The sequence below is a fragment of the Chlorocebus sabaeus genome, unplaced genomic scaffold, assembly GCF_047675955.1.
Source record: "Chlorocebus sabaeus isolate Y175 unplaced genomic scaffold, mChlSab1.0.hap1 unalloc_scaffold_428, whole genome shotgun sequence".
Lineage (NCBI taxonomy): Eukaryota > Metazoa > Chordata > Mammalia > Primates > Cercopithecidae > Chlorocebus > Chlorocebus sabaeus.
Genome location: NW_027327735.1, coordinates 42549 through 52892, shown reverse-complemented (window position 1 = coordinate 52892; position 10344 = coordinate 42549). Strand labels below are relative to the sequence as shown.

General features: G+C 49.2%; 1 pseudogene; it reads right to left on the bottom strand.

Moving 5' to 3' along the window:
- Positions 1–473: 473 nt before the first annotated feature.
- Positions 474–9308, bottom strand: LOC140711264 (uncharacterized; annotated as a pseudogene).
- Positions 9309–10344: the final 1036 nt, after the last annotated feature.

Below are 10344 nucleotides of genomic sequence, written 5' to 3'. Positions count from 1 at the left end.
CACTGCATCTGGTCTAATGCATTTTTTAATTTGCGAGTTTATATTATTTAATATTTTGAAGTACTGAAGGTGTTGAACAACCAACTTGCGGAATTCCCGAACAATGGATGGTCAGCTCTCATGTCCTGGTTCAAATCGCCCCAGCACACCATGGCTAGAAACCTTTCAGCCAATTTCCACTTATGTCTCCCGGGGCAGGACAATGTCACTTGGCCAATCCCCACTAAGAGGGACTCTGGAAAGGCAGGAAACTATTCTGTTCTCTATAATGGAACCTCACCAGGGAGAAGGCAGCTGGGAGGAGCTGGGCCCTCCAACCAGAAGCTGCCACCATCGACCCACTGCCCTAGAACTACACCGTGCTGGGCATTTGGGGCACTGTTATGAGCAAGAGTTTCCATTTTTCTTCTCATGGGACCTTCAAGCTAGTGGCAAGAGACAAATTTTTTTTTTTTTTTTTGAGACGGAGTTTTGTTCTTGTCACTCAGGCTGGAGTGCAATGGTGTCATCTCAGCTCGCTGCAACCTCTGCCTTCTAGATTCAAGCAATTCTCCTGCCTCAGCCTTCGGAGTAGCTGGGATTACAGGATTGCACCACCACGTCTAGCTAATTTTTGTATTTTTAGTAGAGATAGGGTTTCACCATGTTGGCCAGGCTGGTCTGGAACTCCTGAGCCACTGCACCCAGTCAAGAGGGAGATTTTAAATCAATAACTATAATTGTGATGAATACCAGAAAGAAGAATGTGTGTGATGGGGAAGGGACCTAAGTTATTGTCTCATATTTTAACACTTTCACAGGCAATAACTAAAAACGTAGAAGCTTAAAACAACACACACTTTTAAGCCAATTTTGGCAAACTAGGAGTTGAGCACATTTTAGCGGGTCCTGTGCTTGGGATCTCACGCTAAGCAGCTGGGATGCATCCTCATCTGAGGTTCTACCAGGGCAGAATCCATTTCCACGTCCGCTGAGGTTACTGGCAGAATTCATTTCCTCGGACCCGCTTGGCAAGGGCCCAGCTTTTTGCTTCCTTGCCTACGGGGCCCCTCCGAAGGTCTTTTCTCAGCACATCATCTCCCTCCGGCAGCGCCTGCAGGCGGAACCTTTCTCTCAAGTGTGCGAAGGTGATGCACTGTGACAGTGACATCCCATTGCTTTTGGCAGGCTCTATGGGTTAGAAGCCAGTCACCGGTTTTGCTCGTACCCAAGGTCAGGAAGACTATACAAGGGCATAGGTTATTGGGGGGTCAGCCACTTTAGGGTGTGGCTGCCACCACAGAACTTGGTGAGAATTTAAGGGTTGGTAGGAGCTGGTCAGGTACAGGAGTGAGGGTGTGTCAGGCAGGGGTGAGGGCATGGAGGGGGATGCAGAGGCCTGCACCCTGGAATGTCCTTTCACTCCCTGAGGTTTTGTTCTCCTGATCCCTGAGTACATCCCAGAACACGGTGGGGCCCTAGCAGGGGAGAGGTAGGGAAGCATGTGTTGTTCATCTGGAGACCTTGTTAGGCAAATCAGATTAGGGGCCAGGCTTTCAGTGGTGGGTGCGAGCGTGGGAGTGATGAGTGTTCAGGTGTGTGTGGGAAGAGCGATGGGGATGAGGTCAGCCTCAGCCACCATGAAGACCTTAACTGTGCATCCACCCATCCCAGCAGCATCCCTGAGTGAGTGCCTTCAGGGTGCAGGTCCTGTTTTACACAGGTCCCAGTAGCTGGGACCATAAGTACGCGCCACTACGATCGGCTAAGTTTTTGTATTTTTAGCAGAGATGGGGTTTCATCTTGTTGGCCAGGCTGGTTTTGAACTCCTGGCCTCAAGTGATCCACCTGCCTCGGCCCCACAAAGTACTGGGATTACAGGCGCGAGCCACCGCGCCCAGCCCTACTTCACTCCTAAAGCCCACCATACGTGCTTCCAAATGTTTGCTGAATCACAAAGTGAATGAGTGAATGGGACTACGTGACTTCGGGCAGCAGGCAATCCTATTCCTTGGACCTCAGTTTCACTTTTTGTAAAGCAAGCCTGTCTCTCGCTCTCTGCCCTAAAAGCCTGAGTTCTGGGCTTGAGATGAGGGCGTCCTGTAGAGCAGACTGCAGGTGGACGTGGAGCTGGGTCTTCTAGGAGGCCAGGATCCGGCCAGCTTTTGGGTCCCGTCTTCCCGCGGAAACCTGTACGCCCAATCCCAGCACCGCCCCGCCCAGCCTCCATTTGTTCCCCTAGGCCCCGCCCTCTCGGCGCGGCTCGCTCCCCATTGGCCGGGGGGCGGGCCCTGGGCGCCCGGCCCCGCTGGGGGCGGGGCAGTGGGCGGCAGGCGGGGCCCTGTGCACCTGCGTGGTGTGTGTTCCGGCCGCAGCCCCGCGACAGCTGCAGCTCCTTGATCCGAGCCGGATCCTGAGCGTGGAACACGGGCTGAAGCAGCGGCAGCGGCCCCGCCCCGGGGCTCCGTGGTTGAGGCTGCCTCGGCTCTGTCGGCTGCTCAGCTGCGCTCCAGTCGGCCCAGGCGCCGCGGCGAGGAGCGAGCGCTCCGAGGCGGCGGCCTGAGGTGAGAACGGGCAACGAGGTCTCCGGACCGGGCGGGGGTCTCTGCCCCGGGCGTGGCGGCTCCGAGCTGGGTTCCGCAGGGTCCGAGGTCAGGATCCGGGGTCCTTGCGCCTGGGCTTTGTCTCGGCCTCGGGTGGCACCGGGGTCTTCGCGCCTGCTACGATACCACATGGGCCCGCGCGGGGATCCCGGTCACCCTGCCGGTGGGGGCCGGTCCCCACTGCTCCCCGGCTCCCCGCGTCTGCCGCGGAGGGGGCTGCATGGACCCGGGCGCGGGCTTCTGAGCCGAGATGACGTCACTGCACTCCAGCGTGGGCGACCGAGTGAAACTCGGTCTCGAAGAAAAAAACCTGGTCAAGTGTTTTACCCAGCCTAGGTACGTGTGGTAGAGCCCAATGAAAGCTTAGAAAAAGACGACTTGAGAACTAGCCCAGCAGAGGAATCAGGCGGGATGTGTTGTTACTAAGTGAAATGTGCACCTGTTTTCTCCCAGGCATCGTTGAGTTGTGTACAACAGAGAGCTCAGGTGTTGGGGGCAGTTGACCGGTTGAAGAATGCATTACTATAACGTGAGAAACATTGACTTTTGAAAAAGCAGAACTGGATCCACGTTCTTGCCTGGTAACTCTAACTATCATCTAGTTTGTAAAGGGGAATGCAGTTCACTGAAAAATTCTTATGACAGTGGGGAAAGGATTGGGATGTCTGCATTGGTTTGTGTAATATAGGTCATATGAAAGAGCATTTAGGCTGGAGGGAGACTTTTCACCTCTCTAACTTTACTTTCACAGGACAATTCCATCATGATTTGAAGATTTTTGAGTGAAAACTACATTGTTCTGCTATGTGTTTCGGGGCAAATTTATACATACAATTTGCTTAAATATTTCAGATGATACAAGAATATATATGTGGGGTAAAAAGCTGAAATTTGCATTCCCCCTTCTCTAGAAGTAACCATTGTGAATAGTTAAGTCTGTTTTCCAGCTATTTTGTATACTACAAATACACTGTGAACATTTGAGTGTATATATACATGTATGTTACACACAGTTTTAGAGACGGAATATTTCTCTGTTGCCCATGCTAGTCTCAAACTCCTGGGCTCAAGTGACCCTCTCGCCTCAGCCTCCCAAAGTTTTGGAATTACAGGTGTGAGCCACCGCACCTGTCCTGCATGAGTATATTTAGTAATTGCTAAGTTACTCTGTTCAGTACGTGTCTATTGAACTCCCCCATGTGTCAAGCATTGTTCTGAGTACCTTATATGCACCAATTCACTTAATTTTTAGAGCAGCTCTCTTATTGTGGCCCTTTTACAGTGAGGAAACTGAACCACAGAGAGGCTGAGGACGTTGTCTAACATCAAACAGCCAGTGTTGTTGGAATTGAGGTTTGAACCCAGACAGCTGGCTTCAAATCTCTTAGCTGTTATCATAGATGGCACACCCAAACCTTAGGGCCGCCTCCCAAGCCTTGCCTCCGATACGGGCTCATCTGAGCTCTGCGAGAGCCGTGTGTATGTGAGGTTTCTTTCCTCTTTCAGAACACAAGTCTTGGAATTGTCGCAGACCCTGGTAGGACCTCTTGAGGACCAAAAACAGGGATTCTTCAAGCCTGCCCCAAGGGCCAGACCTCTGATTTAGCTACTTGGAAGGTAGATGTAGAAGAGAGTAATTTTGCCAGAACCAAAAGTCAGGATGGCTGGGCTGACTCGGCCAGATGCGGTGGCTCATGCCTGTAATCCCCGCACTTTGAGAGGCCGAGGCAGGTGGATCACCTGAGGTCGGGAGTTCGAGAGCAGCCTGACCAACAAGTTGAAACTCCATCTCTACTAAAAATATAAAAATTAGCTGGGCGTGGTGGCAGGTGCCTGTAATCCCAGGTAGTTGGGAGGCTGAGGCAGGAGAATTACTTGAGCCCAGTTGATAGAGGTGGCAGTGAGCTAAGATTATACCACTGCACTCCAGCTTGGGTGACAGAGTGAGACTCTGTCTCCAAAAAAAAAAAAAAAAAGAAGAAGAAGAAGAATGGGGAAGGGGAATGGCTAGGCTGACTCATAGGGAAGAGGCCCCACAGCAGCCATAGGACCTTGGCCACTTGGGTGGAAAAGAAGGAAGGAAGAGCTTCACCCATGGAGGTGACCTGGACTGCAGAAACCAAACTAAATACTCCACATCCTGGAGCCTGGCCACCCCATTTGCTTCTCTTCTCCTTGGGTAGAGGGTGTGGGGAGCTTTCTACCCTGGAGGCTGAGCAGTGCTGCTTCTAACCAGGGTAGGCGTTTGTCTGTCCCTGGGAATACAGACAGCATTCTCATAAGCAGCCCAAATACTCCTGAACAGCTTTTTGTAGGGTGGGGCAGGGTGGGGCAGAGGGTCATTTTGACTCATAGGTGCCTTTTCCACTTTCACTGCTGATAACTGTGTTACAGATGAAAGTTTTGTTTTTGATACTGAGGAGGGCTTAAGAGAGTGAGCTATTATGGCACATCTAAGTCTGCTAAAATAGAACCACGGGGTAGTGTAGGAAAATCTCTTCTAAATTATGGATCATATATGGTAAACGTTAGAAGCCATGTGTACCTAAGTTGAGAAATCAAAACATGTAAACATGTCTTGTATTTGGGTGACCCCGGTAAGTCTGGATGCCACTGCACCTTGTGTGAACACAGGATGCTGAGGTGTAGGGATCAACAGGCTTTTTCTGGACATCTTGCGCTTCTCCCTTGGGGTAAAGTGGGGCGGCAGTAGAAGCGCACAGCCGTTGGGCCCCTGATATTTGTCAGCTGGTTTACATGTGGGATTCCATTTAATGCAATCTTGGAGGGAAAATCATTTTATTGAAGATGAAGATAGAAGCTTAGAGAAGTTAAGAAAATTGTTCAAGATCACATCATTTGTTTTGTTTTGTTTTGAGACAGAGTTTTGCTCTTATTGCCCAGGCTGGAGTGCAATGGCGCGATCTCGGCTCACCACAACCTCTGCTTCCTGGGTTCAAGTGATTCTCCTGCCTCAGCCTCCTGAGTAGCTGGGATGACAGGCATGTGCCCCCACACCAGGCTGATTTTGTATTTTTTTTCTTTTTTTGAGACAGAGTCTCGCTCTGTGGCCCAGGCTGGAGTGCAGTGGCCGGATCTCAGCTCACTGCAAGCTCTGCCTCCCAGGTTCACGCCATTCTCCTGCCTCAGCCTCCCGAGTAGCTGGGACTACAGGCACCCGCCACCTCGCCCGGCTAGTTTTTTGTATTTTTTACAAAATACAACACGGTTTCTCCGTGTTAGCCAGGAAGGTCTCTATCTCCTGACCTCGTGATCCACCCATTTCGGCCTCCCAAAGTGCTGGGATTACAGACTTGAGCCACCACACCCTGCCTGATTTTGTATTTTTAGTAGGAATAGGGTTTTTCCATGTTGGTTAGGCTGGCCTTGAACTCCCATCCTTGGGTGATCCATCCAACTCAGCCTCCTCAAGTGTTGGGATTACAGGTGTGAGCCACCACGCCTGGCCAAGGCCATGTAATTTCTTAAGCGGAAAGAGGAAGTACTTGATGAACTCAGAAGTTTGACATCAAGGCCCTTGATCTTTCCATAACACGTGGTTCCTTCCCTGGTTGGTCAGAGTGACTGAAGAACTGAAGGAAGCTGTGTTTTGTGGAAAGAGGACCTGAGGGGTGTATGGTCTTTCCAGGCTTGGAATCTGCCATGCTGGGCTTCTGAATTGTATAGCTTGGCCATATAGAAAGAAGCCCCTTATTTAAGACTTATTCTTTGGGGGAAATAAAGGAAGGCCGCCCACATGAGACAGGCAGAGGCGACTTTCTCAGAGCTGCTGTGACAAGGGAGTCGGCATTATCACTTGCGTGTGGCAGGGACTGACATGCAAGTGAGTGGCGGATGAGGAGTGAGGAAGCTTCAGGATGGAAAAGAACAGCTCCCAGTGGAGGCTGTTGTGGGGGCTGGAGGCGGCTGTGCAGAAGTGGGATGTTCTATGTGGTTGGTTAGGGGCACGTTTGGCTTTCTCTGAATTATCCTAACTGGAAACAGGGGCCAAAATTAGGGTGGCTGTCAGTTTTGAGTCAAGTCCTGGCCACGTGGGACAGAGTTGTGGTTTAGTTTCTGGGTTGTGGAGAGAGAGCAGTCTGGCTTCCTGTCTGATGTGCTAGCCTGGCTGGCCTCCTGGCTGTTGACTGTAGATAGGGGATTGGTTTCCTGGGTGGGCAGCTACAGGTTGTGGTCTGAGTTCTGTCTTTCTACATATGATCAGGCATGGTCTGTTTGTATATTCAGTCCCGCATTTTTCTTGTCAGTAAAGATATCAAATGACAAATTGGATACATTGGGAATTTTTTAGGTGTCTGTGTCCCCTGGAGGAAATTTTCACGTTCACATTTAATCAGAATGAATATAAACAATTGGGCCGTTTATCTTGAAAGCTGAAAACAGGAAATCGTCAACAATACTACCTCAGCGCCATTGCTTTTCTGTCTATCGTTAGGGAATGTGTTTTTATCCACCGCCAGCTCATCATCCACCGCCGGCTCATCGTCCACCAGTTTGTGGTTGATCCACTTCTCTATACATCTTGTCTTGTGTGCATTTCATTGTTTGCTAGTGTTAGCTTTCCCCTTCGTCAGTGTAGTTTATTTGTGTAGCATCTGTTGGTAGGAAGTTATTTGTGGAATTTGTGAATGGAAGGGACCTTGGAGGTCTGCTGGGTCAGCCCAGTGATTTTAGAGATAAACGGAAATACAGGGAAATGTTCCAGCTTTTTTGGTGGCAAAACCAGGAATAGAAAGCAGTGTTCTTTGTGCCACAATGTCATTGGAAGACAGCTCAATGTGGGCCTAAAATGCAGAGTAACTAACTTTCATTTATCTCTGCTTCTGACGCTTGTTATCGGACATTTTAAATTGACCTTAATGTGTTAGCAGAAATATGAAAAGTCCTGACTTGTTTACATATAAGGTACTTTGTCGCCTACTCATTTGGTTGTTTTTTTCAACAGGATTGAAAAGACATTGTTATAAACTGATTGTTTATGTCTCCCCCAGATTCTTGTACTGGAGCCCTAACTGCCAGTGTGATGGTATTAGGGCGTAGGACCTTTGGGAAGTGATTAGGGTTAGATGAGGTCATGAGCGTGGGCCCTGGTCTGACAGGATTAGTGCCCTTAGAAGAAGAGAAACCAGGTCGGGTGTGGTGGCTCACACCTGTAATCCTGTTTCCTGGTGGTCTGGGCCGAGTGTCTCATCCGGCAGCCCTGTTTCCTGGTCATCTGGGTTGAGTGGCTCCATGAGAAGTTGCACCCATCTTCTCCAGTAGTGCATCTTTTCACAGCAAGCAAAACATTTTCGCCACGTTTCTAGTGGGACAGGCGCTAGCTCTTTTCTGGGCATCAGGAGACCTGGCTTTGTTCTGGTTCAAGCAACAGCTGGTGAGTTACCAAAGATAGGTCGCATCTGGCCTCTGGTCCTTCGCTTTATAAGTAGAATCACAGTCCGAGTGGGCATCACTGCCCTGGTCTCTATGCGGTGCTGAGTGTTGTGGGGGTGATGGCTAAGTGTCAGGGTGCATTTCCACCACTAGGGGATTACAGGCCAGCCAAAGACACAGGAGGAAAGCTAACAGCCCCGGGCAGGTACACAGAACCAGAGGAGTTTGGAAGGGTGGTTCCAAGCTCCTTGGTGTGATTGATGTGATCACAATAAACATTTTATCTCTAAGTCTTGGGCCACTGGACCAAGAGCAGAGAGAGCTGCTGTTGAGTTATAGTGATAGTTGCGTGGTTCGTGTGCCTGCTGAGCCTGGCTTGGACTCAATTCCATTGAGTCCCATTCCATTTTACCTTCTGTTTCCACCTTTTTCATGCTCCTGCTTGTTTCTCCAGAAAAAAATGCAATAAATTCCTTTCAAAAACTTTACAAAAGCCATAGATGCTTATTGAAAATAGTTCAAATGATATGGAAGGCAGAAAGATAGTGTTTTTCTGTTGTGTGTTTGGATGAATGTGTCTTTGGGGTAGTCACTATTAACACTGGGTGTATTTCCTTCCAGATCTTTTCCAGTGTACCTACAAATATATATGTACACTTTGTAAAACACAAAATAGTACCTGATAAACTTTGAGTCCCCCTACTCCCACTGTGCAGTGTACAGGGACATCCTTTCATGGTGACACGATGAGACCTGATCGACTCCTTTTGTTCGCTGGAGTGGCAGGTAATAATAGCTACAGATAACTCACCTTCATTGGGCATTTACCATGTGACAGGGTCTGTGCTCCAGGCAGACTACATGAAGTGGATCTTAAGGCTTTTTACAACAATGCTATGGGTGAACGCAGTAATTGTTAACATTTTGTAAATGATAGAATTGCAGTAGGGAGAAGCAAAGCTGCTTGCTCAAACTCATGGTACAGTTCCCCAAAGAGAGAGAGAACGCTTTTAAAACAATTGTTGTTGTAGTCAGGTGATTTATGATCATTTGAAGAAATAGTGCATTCAGTGAATACATTTCAGGGTCTGGTACAGTCTGGGAGCTGTTCCTGAAAATGCACTGGGCTAGTGGTAAGGGAGCTGTCCATTGGCCCTTGGCCCCTAGTGCAAGGAAGGAGGTCCTGGGGAGAGGGGGCATGGAAAGGAGATCTCTGAACAAACCTTGCAACATCCATTTCTGCTGAATCTGGTGCGAGGTCTGGTTCTTGACATGTACACTTTTCAGAGATACTTGGTTTTGATTTTTATCATGGTTCACCTGGGCAGCCATGGTTTCAAACTGCCTGGAAATGTGGTCTGGCAGGCCAGTGCTATGCCCATCCTTCCCGCTCCTGCAGGAGGGGAGTCATCCTGGGACTAGAGGGCTTCGCCTGTAATCAGCTATCTCATAATAAGTGGATTTGATGCTGGTTTCGCTAGGTTAGGAAATTTCTCATTTGGAAGGAAAATGGATACTTGTGTTTGGGTTTTGCTGAGAAGCCACAGGGTTTAGAGCAGGGACTGGAAGTTTGTTGAGACACACGTGAGTGCACTCAAACATCTTCCATGAAACATGGAAATAAAGGCAGTGTTCCAGAGAGGTCCCTGGCTTTGGGATAGAAATATTTCTGTAACAGAATGGCACTGGATGTCTGTTGTATTTTTTTCTCTGCTATTTTGGCAAGTTTTATTTGGGTGTGTGTCTCCTGTACAGAAGGTATGACATCAGTTTTTGCCACCAAGTATTTACAGCCGTTGGTGCCTCCTATGTGGGTCACTTTTGTGCCGTAATTTCCTTGGGGGAAATTGTAGGTCTCCTACCCAAAACACATTGCCCATTTCAAGGTGCTCCTGGTTTCTGAACACCTGTGGCAGTGCCTTCCATGTTGGGAAAGCCAGCTGAGAAAGTACCCCTCCCCAGGAGGTGGGGACTGGTGATTGCCTGAGTGAGGAGGCCGGGGATGAGCCCTGGACTAGAACTTGTGACCGGCTGCTTTTCCTTTTCCTCCTCTCCTTCCTATTTTTCCATCACCCCCACTTTTTAAAATTTTTTTTTTTTTTTTTTTTTTTTTTTTTTTTTGAGATGGAGTCTCGCTCTGTCGCCCAGGTTGGAGTGCAGTGGCCGGATCTCAGCTCACTGCAAGCTCCACCTCCCGGGTTTATGCCATTCTTCTGCCTCAGCCTCCCGAGTAGCTGGGACTACAGGTGCTTGCCACCTCGCCCTGCTAGTTTTTTGTATTTTTGGTAGAGACAGGGTTTCACTGTGTTAGTCAGGATGGTCTCGATCTCCTGACCTCGTGATTCGCCCGTCGTGGCACCCCAAAGTT